We start from the raw sequence: 12,076 nt of genomic DNA, 5'->3' as shown, positions 1-12,076 counted from the left end.
GTTCCACACGTTCCCAGACACATAAATACCGCTTCCTGCTCTTGCAGCGATGTGACATAATTTATAAATGCTGATGAAATACTATATCATGCTGTATGCTCCACTCATCGCCGTGGAGATTACATGCAACAACAACACAAAAAAAACACAGTTTGTTATTTTGCACAGTCAGAAAATATAAAAAAAAAAAAAACTTGCACTGCAAGAAATCTCCATCTTTATAAGTTATTTTATTGTGTATTGATCCACATCGATCCATGCATTTTTGATCTCTTCCCTGTGCAGTTCATCAAAACACATGGAGGTATATTAACCTTAAACATGTCGGATGTTTTTATTTTAAATCCATGCTTTGAATATAAGTTTTTTTATCCTGCTTGCCTGCATTATTATTTTTTTCCGCTTGTTCACTGCAGAAAATCAAAAATAAATAACATTTTTTTGCAGCTTGTAATCTCTGACATGGACTCTGTGCTGTGTAAATCAGCAGGTACCCCCTGTGCTCGGCCTTGCGCACAGATGTGACCTGACTTGCTTTGACCCCCCCATCCCCGTTAAGTATCAATCACTGCGCATTAGCTGTCACCACCTGCACAATGCAGGGGGGGAGAGGAAAAAAAAAAAAAAGTTCGCAGGGACGCACCTGTTCCCGAATCGATAAGAGACGCTCGTCCAATAAAAAATAAATAAAGAAAGAAAGAAATGAATAAACTGCTCGGATCATTAACACAGATCGATTGAACATCTTAACAACTTCAGGCTGTGGAGGAGTAAAGATGAGAGATGATGGTGCCAAATCAACACATGATGGGAATCGTGGCGAACATCGACAGTACAAAAAAAAAATGTGACCGCCGCAGGAAACCTGTGTCCGTGGAATACTAATTACAGAATAAGCGACGGGACAGGAAAAGGCACGAGAACACACACAAATGAAACTGAGATGGAAAAAAACAAGTCGACACATGATCGCAACAGCGCTTTGAAATCTCCTGGAAAATACTCACCAAGAAGAAGGTTGGGATAACTTCCCCTGCCGCACAGATGGTGTCTGGTGGTAAAAGTTGGTTTTTTTTTTCCTCTCTCTCTCCTCCACGCACAAAATCAGCTTATGTCGAAAGAAAGAGTTAGAAAGTTTTCATGGTGATATTAGTCCTGGTGGCAGAAGCAGAGCTGCTGGAGATCAGGCGACTGGATCGCGCGTAAAATGCTCTCACCCTTGGCAGGGATGTGGCAAATGTGATCCTCTCTCTCTCTCTCGCTTTCTTCCTCCCTCCCTCCTCCTCCACCTCCTCTCTCTCTCTCTCTCTCTCCTCTCTCCTGCGCAGTGCTGCCTCCGTGCAGGGAACCCCAGCTGCAGGGTTTTGGGTATGCATCTATCTCTCTCTTAACATAGGCAACAGGGGGGGACGCGCAGCAGCATCAGCAGCAGGAGCAGCAGCAGACAGGAAACGATCTCGTCTGAGCCAAATCCTAGCTGACTGGAGTGGAGAGAACCTATCGAAATAGTTTGACCAAAAATAAGTTAGGGGGGGGCTTTAGGAGGGAGGGAGCCAGAAAACACACGCTGCGTTTTTGGCAGAGAGAAAAGAAGATCCGAATTTTTTTCAAACCTGCCAAGTTTATGGCAGCAGATGGCATGTGTACTGTTAAATGACTGCCTCGGTGGTGAGAGAAAAAAAAATAAAAAATCAATACAACATTTTTGACACCTTCATCCAATGAGAGAACACCCCTCCATCACCTTGAGAATTAATTAAAATCCTGCAAGTCACGTGTTAAAATGACATTTTATGTTTGGCATAAAAGTATTTTTTTTAATATTTAACATGAAATCCTCAACCAGGTGTTACTGTATCAATGACCATTCCATTTGTTTCAGCAGGGTCTCAACATGCACCACAGCAGCAGCCTGACCCTTTGACCTGAATGGAATGGAACCTTAATTAGCATCACTGGTAACATCTGTGTTTACCACTCGCGGTGTAAAGAATGGACGCCGTGTCTGTGTCAAAGAGACGTTTTGAAGCTCAGAATCTGTGGCTCTGGCAGCCGCAAAGACGTGGACCATCAGCGGACCTGAGGCGCCTGGAGGCTCAAACAAGCCGTCTGTAATGGCATCTACCTGTCAATCAAAGTGGCTACGCTGTTAATTATGCACAACTTTAAGCCTTAATATAATGTGAACAGGTGAGTTGTATATAAATTCACCCTCAGTACAGTTGTCATGAACGGGGAAATTAGCTATAGAGACCAAAACTGTTTTTTGTACCAGACTGTAAATATGTTTATTTCTGCTGTGAAGCATAGGGACTTATGGAGACTGACTCACTTCTGGAGCCAGCCTCAAGTGGACGTTTGAGGAACTGCAGTTTTTGGCACAGGCTTCATATTCAGGCACAGAGATTGCCGCTTGGGCTAGACCCAAATATTGTGATTTGATTTGGTTTTTGTTCATTTGTCATAGAGCGACATTGTTGGCTTTCTTTGTCATTTTCATGTCAGAATGGGTGCTGTAAAAAAAAGTCTACTGGACATATTTCATTTCATTTTGCTTTTCTTTGAATAATTCACACTTTCCTAATTTTAAAATGCAGTTTTTTTTTAAGTGTAATTCGGTTCCCATTTCTATTTGTTTTTCATCCAATTAGCTGCAAGCCCGAGCTCCTGTGGCGACGGTAGAATGCAGCATAAGGCTGGCTCCTCTAAACTTTGCTGCACCTCTATGCTCACAAACCTTTGAAACCAACCAGTGCTGGTTACATTCCTAATTAGTGACAGCAAACCTACAGCATGCACCGGCATCTCCAGCTAATAACACTGTACATTTGCACAGAATATAACAACTCTTCAAACTGTGCCAGTGTAAACAGTTTGAACTTTTTTTTACATACATTTTCACAGTAAATACACCTGTTCTCACATAAGAAAACATTGCATTTCACTATAAACACAGCCCTGATCATTAGTCACCCAAGGATGATCTTCTGTGTATGATTTTTTCTCTATGCTATTTGCATTTTGGGACAGAATATATTATAATTGTGCAGCTCCTTTTGTCTCCTCTGCTCTGTCATTTAGGAAGGGAGCACTGACCCAAACTAATAGAAAGAGCAGCCTCTGTCTGTCATACTTGGAAGAGCAGTTAGCAAAGCTGAAATTAGAGACACGGGACAATGGACAGCTAAAAATAAACTTGTGTGTACTGTAGTGGGATAAGAGGAAGAATAATGTTGGTTGAGGCAAAGGGAAAGCAGCTAAAGAAAGGGAGGTTAAAGGAGGAGAGTGCCAAGAAGATAAAAAGGAAGGAGGACTAAATAAGAACTCAACTTAAAGCAAGACAGAGCACGGGAGGGGAGGGGGGGAGGAGTGGGTGTGTGATAATAAAGGGAGAGGTGAAAGGGAGGAGAAGAGGGAGGCGTATCGCGGGAGGGTGGGGGGGGGACTGCAGTTCAGTGGTGAGAGTTATTTAATTGGAGAGTGACATTGGGAGCCTGGCTCGTCAGCTCTTCCCCATCAATCACGCTCGGTCAGGAGATGCCTGAGGTGATGTGGCCGACGCCCCGCTCCCTCCGGATCCCACGGACGGCCCAGGCATTTAACCGCCATGCCTCCGTTACATCTTCTCAAATCATCAGGATGCTCTGACCTCCTCTTACCTCTCGCCTATAGTGTTATCCGCTCCCCCCGGTGACACGCCGCTTGATGGGTCTTTTTTTTTGTTCTCAGGCTAACAAGGAAAACAGTGAGAACGGGTAGAAACTGTTGCAGCATATGGAGCGCTACTAAAATACGACCTCCAAGGACAATCGTGTGCTTTTGCATCTCAGTGGCTCCGTTTAGTGTTTACACGCGTAGTTATTGCTCTAATACAGTCAGATAAACCTTTATGGACACCACCCGTCTTGTTCATGAGAAAGCAACATAAAGATTTAGGGCCCCCAAGTTTGAGAGTGCAATACCAACATCATGAATATGGACATCTGTGCATGTGTATTTGTTATGACTACATTACTTATCATCAAAAATTAGCAAGTGGGGGCGGTCGGTAGCATAGTGGGTTAAGCGGCCGCCCCGTGTGTGGAGGCTACAGTCCTCGCTGCAGCTGGCCCCGGTTCGAATCCCGCATCGGACGGCCATTTACTGTGTGTCACTCCCTCTCTCTGCTTCCTGTCTATCTTCAGCTTTCCTATCATTAAAGGCATAAAAGGCCAAAAAAATAATCTAGCAAGTGGACAACTTTGCTAACAGCCGAACAAGAAGCAAGAAGCAAGAAGCCCAGCTCGGCGTCTGTCTTTCAGCCTTTTATAGACGCTGCTGAGCCCCCCGTAACATTGCCTGGTTGCCCAGCTCCTGTTCTGGCATGACACCACAGTGAACATCACTGTCCAACAGACACAGAACTATCAAACAAAGACACAAAGAAACACAAAGACTAAATACACAAGGAAGGACAGCTAGACAGAACGCAACAAAGGCAGGAAGTAGAGATACACGAGACACATAGCGAGGAGAAATACAAAATAAAACAGGAAACACAAAACAAAGTCAAAACCATCTAAGTCATCTGTTTTTATTACCTGTTTATGTGTCACTTGTAGCTACCAATTTCAATTATTCAATTAATCAGATTCGGTCGAATCAAATTGCATTTTCTTTTCTTTTTTAAATTTGTTGTGTTTACAATCTTTCCACGTATCCAAAAGGTACAGGTCCAATACATGGATATATATAAATGTCGATAACAGCAAAAAAAAGTCGAGTCATGTTAATTGCTGGTAAATCTCTGACCTGCGAAAAGACAGTTGACATTATAATTCCAGTAACTGCCTTTCACTGTCATTGGAAACAGATGATTGTAACATTGACTGGCCAATTTCAGTTCTAAACAAGGTATTGATTTCCGAGGTGGACATTTAAAGAAAACATGCCGCTGTGCTCACAGCTAAAGAGCTGTCATAACATATGTTATCTTTGTGGAGCAGCACTTCACGGGACAAAGGACTGAACGCAGTCGAGTTCAGCAAACAAGCCTCAGAGAGTGACACATGCACCAGTTTTTATTATGCAGATAGGAGAAACTACACAGAAATATGGCAGTGTCCTCAGAACTACAATTTAATTAATTTTGATTCAAGTTTTTAAGTTTATGAAAATGGAATTCACTACGCTGCGTCGGCCTTCGTCTTCTTTAGTGCTGGCGGAGCAATGATTCAAAGCAAGTGACCTTTTTCACACCGTGATCTTGACAGTGGGATCCTGATTTATCATCAAACTGAATTCCATTTAGTGGTTGTTCTAATTCATCTCTGACTCCGTCTCTGCTCCATAATTGCACCAAGACATTTGCACACGGGTTTAAATGCCCGCTTAATTGTTTTTTATTTTATTTTAATTCCTTCTGTCGATTCATTGTTCTTTCTGTCGAGCTCAGAACACATCAGGGCCAGCGCTTCTCTCAACAAGGCTCAGACGGCGTTCATAGCACACATGCGTTTTCACTACATGGTGTTCATAAGGCTGCAGAGAGCCGGGGATCAGAAGGAGCAAAGGGGCCTTGATGTTCAAGGGACAAGGCCAGGGAATTGACGTCCCTCTGACTCCGGCACCATGACCAAAATACAAAAGGCGGACTTATTTGCATATGCTGCATCAAAACATTCCTGCTTCTCCTCTTTGAAAAGCAGGGATTTAGGACTAATCATCCAGCAAGTATTGAGCGATTACATTTTCATCAGATGCAATGTAAGAGGGTTGAAAGATCAAGTGAACTAATGGATGACCTAATCATGGGGGATTGGCTGTATCGATTCAGATGGTCATATCCTCATTGTCTGTCAGACCACTGAAGCTGGAGGCGGATACAATCCCTCACTGGCTGAAACCACCATATTCAAGAAATTCAGATTACACTAATTTAGCCCATACCTCCCCTGTTCCCCTGAGGGTTAAATAGATTACGGGGGAGGAATGGCAATCTTGCTGAGTTGCAGCTTAGAACTTGTCTTGCAGAGGGTTAGATTTCGAATAATTTAATGTAACAGGTTTTTATCAACCCTACTGCCTTTTTAGGTATTTTATTTCTTCCTCGTATTTTCTCACAAGGAGATTGTGCACAGTGCACAGTACCTCTGCTTGCACTCCCCCCATATATAAATTGTCTTAATCCTCATTGATATACAGAGTGTTGAAAATGTTGTCATGCTTGCAGATGCAATTTTGCACACAAGCAGAATTATGACTTGGTGGTTGGTGACACAAGCTGCCAACACTGCAGAGACAGTCATTCTTCAAGGACAATCCTCTGCATCTGTGTGAATAATCAATGTTACTGAAAGTTTATCATGAAGTCGTGGCATCTCTCATATAGCATCAGGCAATATCGCGTCTGCGAGGCGCATCTAGAAGTAATTCTCCCTCGAGAAGATCCAGGTACATATATGCCGGTAAATACTTGAGGTAGATAACAGGTAAGCACGGAGGTCATCCTCAGCAATTTCCCTCCAGATGCGTCACAGCAGGTTTTGAAAGAGGAACGTCTTCGCTGCAGACAGACATGTTCATTCACCTCGGTTTGTGTCGACCGAGACAGCATCCTGATCCGAATCCTAATGACAGAGCCAACTCGCTTGCATTGAGTGTGTCACAGAGCGGGAGAGCCGTGGCAGCTCGGGCTGTGCTCTCAATTCACTCTCAGATATGCACCTACAGAAATCTCTGCAAAAGGGAAATAAGTCTGCCAGAGGAGATCCGCCTTGTCAACACAGGCACTGTAATATACTGTAATATACTGTACAGTGCAGGGAGGTAAGGCTTGTGAAACATCGGGTCAAAACTTCAAAATACATTTGATTCTTGGTTCGTCCACTGACCAAATATAATAACAATACAAGACATCTTTAAATCTCCAAGTTTTACCCACCCTCTTTGAGTTTTTTGGCCTATTTTAGCTCAATGTTTTGATTGTACAGCCTCTAAATTCTAATTTCATCAACCTCGCTTCCCTCAGCAGCCTGGAGCAGCAACCCACTGTCCTCTATACCTGCTGAGCACAGAACACAGGTCCAACAAAGTCAGATACTGGCGAGTGAAGAAGAGCCAAATACGTTCCCTCAAGAGTTGGTGAAGACCAAAACAGAGATAAAAAGAGAGTGAATATTGAACTTACATTTGTTTGGATGTGTAAATCGGTAATTAACTTAGTAACATTATTCAAATTTAACTGCAAACACCAGAATGACACACTGCTTCATCATATCTAGGTTTGTAGGGGCAGTTTAAACCAATATGTCACCCAAAATCTATAAATTTAATCTGAAACGCTCACCCCTTGAAGTCCCGAGCTCGCTCTTTGACAGTTAACGTCACAGCAGTTGAGCCTGCGTAACTTCTGGCCTGAACAGGTGAGTTCTAGAAAAGTCCAGACTCAGTACAATTGTACCAGGCTGTAAACATGTTTATTTTTTGCTGTGAAGTTGGACATTTTAACGTGGGGACTTACACGGGACTCACACAGGAGACGTAAGCACCGCGTTTTAGCTGCGTCCTTTCCCCGCCGCCAACTCACATTGGCACGTGTTGGCAGCGCAACGGCAGTGGATTCGCCGTATTCATGCGAGATCACGCGAGAATCCTGGACATACACGAGACCCCGCGATAAACTGTGTATAAAGAAAACAACAACAACAAACAGCTGACGTTGCTTCTCCGACGTGGAGGAGATTATAAAAAGCATCTGTTGTGTCATAAATTATTGTGTGTTGTTCCACTTCAACAATTAGTCTCTCGTCGTTCATGTCGAGACCCTTTGATCGATTGACTGCTCACCTGGTGCCACCGGTCATGACGTAACGTTGATGCGAAGTTGTTATAAGCTACATGAACTGCGTATTGCGTTTTATTTTGAAAGGGGGCGGAAGTTTATTATGTTGATTCTGTGTCGGATTTTCTGTCCTCATTGACTAGACTGGCAGCTATCTGCTCCGGTGTGCGTGGGCCTTTATGGAGACTGACTCACTTCTGTAGCCTGCCTCAAGTGGACGTTTGAGGAACTGCAGTTTTTGGGCCTTCCTCATTGGCTTCACTAGACAGCGATGGAGGTTGGCGCTTGAGTCAGACCGTATGTCGACAAATTTACTGCGGTCCACAGGAACAATAACTTCATACACAGCATGCTACAGTATCCCATGACATACATTTGGGTGTGTTGCCTTCAGCCAGATAGTATTTAGGTCCAACTCTAACTCTGGATATTTAGCATGCAGGATTTTCTACAATTTAGGGCAGAGAAGACTTTGATGCAGCAGTACTTTGAGAAGTTTCTTTGAATGTCCTTTTATTGACTGTAACATCCAGAAATCTAAGATCATACTAGGACTGTAGCCACCACCATCTGCAAGAGAGCAAGAAATCTACACAAACTTTTAGATTCCAGCTTTTATGCCCAGAAGGGATTATTGTCTGATACATTAAATATAGTTTTTTTGTTTTTTTAGTTGAAGAATATCACAACATAAAGTTGCTTCTTGTGTGGAGGAAAAATGTTCCTTCACATTAAGGCACACAATCATTTTAAAAGGAAACTGCTTGTGGTTGCATATCAGATGGCATCTGTATTCATTTCTAGCTTACACATTTCTAGTTTATTTGTTGCACCTCCAGAGCCAGGGATTTCAATTAGGACTTCCCTGAAAACGTGGCAAATGTTCCAAGCTTTTGACAGCAAGCCTTGGCTGCACATCACCCAGATGCTTTTCTTTCCATTTTGAAAGAGGGGAAATAATGTCACCTCGTGTTATATACAATGGGGAAGAGAGAAAGGAACCAAACAGAGTGCAAGCACAAACAAGACAGAAATAAGGACAGGATGAGACAGAGACATAGATGAGGAACAGGAAGGGACAGTAAAAGAAAAAAAAAGAGGCAAAGGCATTGGCTTTGTCATGACAGTCTCCTCTCCCATGGCGGGGAAGATGTGTGTTCACATGCTCCAGTAGTCAGGCTGAAAAACCCAGGCCTGTTGCATTCACTCCAGCAGAGCAATCGCACTCATGGTTGCCTGGTTGGCAAAGAGCTTGTTATCCCCCCCCCCTCCTCCTCCTCCTCCATCCCTTCATCTGCTTGCTCCTCTTCTTTCCACATCCCCCTTTTTTTTTCCCACACCACAAGCATCTGCATTCTGTTTGCTCCAACAAGCCCCCCGTGTTTCCTGGCCACCATCTAACAAGGAAACAAGCAGCGCCTTTTTTTATACTTTCTTGCAAGGCACAGGTGAACACAAACAGCACAGCCAACAGCCCAGGTGGTGTTTGCGTCAGGCGAAGAAGCATCCTGATCCTGAAAATCAAATGCAGCCCTGTCAAGCCGAATCTGGTTCTCCCCGCAGTGCCTGAACCATCCTGCTGGTGACAGAAGTGAGTCCCCAATCTCGGGGAAAAGGAAATGAACAGTGATAATCTAATGGACTCGATCAACCAACAAGTGTCGAATGGGAATACTCGGACACGCATGAGGAGCTGGGTTGACTGAATACACTCGGTAATGAATGCTGGTGGAAAACTCAGGTCTTCTTCATCTTATCGGGTGTATTTCAAATACTCCTCATTAAGCTCCGGGAGTTTCTATTCTGCCTATTAAATTTTCTTTCCGTCTTTATGTGAATGGGATTGTTATGAGCCAAGAACACTTGCTGAGTCAGTGGGGTAGAGGGCGAGCTGAAAGAAATACATTACCAATCTTTGTTTCTTTTTTTTCTTCTCGGAACACAGAAAGCGAATATAAAGCGAGGCATTGTTTTAGGCACAAAAACGAAAATAGACTTTACAGCTGGAGCTAGATTGAGTTCAAAGTGGGAAAACAAGGACAAATATTTGCCGTCAACTGTCTGATATCTTAATTTGTTCAAATGATGCTGTTTTTCTTTCTGCCTCATAATGGAGTTAACTCTCAGTAGTAAAAAAAAAAAAAAAAAAGGCTGCCCGTGTTGCTTAAGAATCAAGGATAAAACTAACAAAAATGTAATTTTCAAATAGTCAATTTCCCGTATTACCACTGGCTTTATCGTGAATCAAGCTGGCAGCACCCATATCCAATATATTTTGACTTCATTGGGAAGAAGTAGAGGCGCCATCTTATACATACAGTCGATGAAGTAAGGCCAATGTGCCGATAACTGCAGTTCCTCTACTGGCCACTTGAGGCTGACTACATAATAAGTAAATTTCCATAAGTCCCCATATTAACTTTACAGCAGAAATAAACATGTTTACAGCCTGGTACAAAAAACAGTTTTGGTCTCTATAGCTAATTTCCCTGTTCATGACAACTGTACTGAGGAATTTTTACTGTGAATTTTTCTATAATTCATCCGTTCAAATTATATCAATGCTTAAAGTTATGCAGCGTGGACGCTTTAATTGACATGTAGGTACCATTACAGATGGGTTATTTGAGCACCCAGGCGTCATTCGCCCCGCCTCGGGTCTGCCGACGATCCGTCTCTATGCCAATCTTTAGATTAGCTGGGAGGCGGCAGAGGCAGGACTGCCAAGACGGTGTCAGCACATCCATTTTTTATACAGTCTATGTTTTTAACATAAGCTGCAAATGTTAGCATGTCCAGCTAATTGGCATACTGCCTACAGTAGTAAGCTTCCAAGACCAAGGAGCATTTTACTGGATTTGATATGTCCTCGTCTTTAAAAGGCTTTTATCTTGTAATGTTAAAAGTGAAACATATTATATGAGAATTAAAACGATGAGATCTAAGCAGCCAAACAGTGCTTTTGATTGAACTACTGTCTGATCTTACATTTTTTTCAGTTACAGCAAAGATAGCAGGTCGTACAAGCTCTGCACTTTTCTTCACATTTCTTCATCTTCTGCACTGATCACCAGCTGGCGAGGAGGCCCGACTTTTTAACTCGACTGCTTTAGCATATTTATGTAGCCATCAAGTAGATATTTCAAACCCTCTTAAAGAAACGATCCAGCTGGCAACATTAAAAAAAAAAAAAAAGGACGGAGCTAACGTTACCAATCAGATTCTAGCAAAAGTTTTTGCGTTTCAGCTGGCAACTTAAAAAAATCTGCTCTGTTCTTCCTCAATTACGGACAAATTTGTTCAATAGGAGTTCAAGAGGTAAATCTGCCACTGTTATAGTAGTAAACCGTCTGTGTCACTCAGCCTGACAAGGCCAAGCATCAAGAGAAAGCTTTCTTTTAGCCTCGGATACACTTGAGCAGTAAAGGGCTGTGAGATATCGAGAGATATATTTGTCTTGTTTGAAACAAACAAGTGTAAGACATCTAAATTTATGAGATTCCACGCACATAGAAACAAAGAAAAAGGGGGGAAATGATAAATAAATGGAGGAGGATGACAAACGGTGATTAAATCCATCGTCTGACAAACGAGTGCAATCAGTATATGAAATAGAGATTAAGCAATGTTTATTATCAATGTGACCAGAAGCGAGAGAAAAGGAAAGTCTTATAATTCCACTCACAAAATAACCACTCTCTGTCCAATTTCACTTAATCTTTCTCTGTGTCTAACTTTTAACACTTTGATTTCTCATGTGAGGACAAGCCCGTGTTGGAAATGAGAAAAGTTCTCCACTGGTGCAGCGGCTAAAGCTCAGTCTAGAGTGGCACGAGTTGATTGAGCCGATGGTGTGAGTGTGGAGTGAAGCCGTGAGCCTTTTTTTCAAGAAAAGGCCCCAGTGGGGCTTTCCATGGTTCAGGAGTGTGCCGGGGCCACGCTGGCTTCAGCTGACAGGGCCCCCCCTCAGGTCCACGGCAGCTGCCAGCATGAAGAGAATACTCCGAGTAGACACACGGTGACAGGAGCTGATGTGGTCGTCCGTCACAGCTTTCATTTCCTACGCTATGCCATTGATTCCCTGGCTGGGTGACATTAGTGACACTCTCTTTTAATCTGTTGCAAAGAGCTTGACCCGTGGTGCATGTCTCCTGAGGGGGATGAGAACAAACTCATGGTTTCTGGAGCCCAAATGGAAACTATCACTTTCTCTTTCTCCCTCCGCTGGGCTCTTTTTTAAAGAAAAAAGCTCAA

General features: G+C 43.0%; 1 protein-coding gene across 2 annotated transcripts in view; it reads right to left on the bottom strand.

The window, feature by feature from the left end:
- The window catches only part of cdh7a (cadherin 7a), a 139,663-nt gene that overhangs the window by 105,509 nt on the left and 22,078 nt on the right, over nucleotides 1-12,076 (bottom strand). Inside the window, exon 1 of one of the 2 annotated variants that reach the window (XM_019274660.2) lies at nucleotides 1,008-1,510. The exons of the other annotated variant lie outside the window; for it this stretch is intronic. The gene's annotated coding sequence lies outside the window, so the exon portion shown is untranslated. Of the gene's footprint in view, nucleotides 1-1,007; nucleotides 1,511-12,076 lie in introns of those variants that run through there. 2 annotated transcript variants of the gene reach the window in all.

This window comes from Larimichthys crocea, chromosome XXIII (genome assembly GCF_000972845.2).
Source record: "Larimichthys crocea isolate SSNF chromosome XXIII, L_crocea_2.0, whole genome shotgun sequence".
Lineage (NCBI taxonomy): Eukaryota > Metazoa > Chordata > Actinopteri > Sciaenidae > Larimichthys > Larimichthys crocea.
Note: the sequence above shows the minus strand (reverse complement) of the source record. Positions and strands in the feature narration are given on the sequence as shown.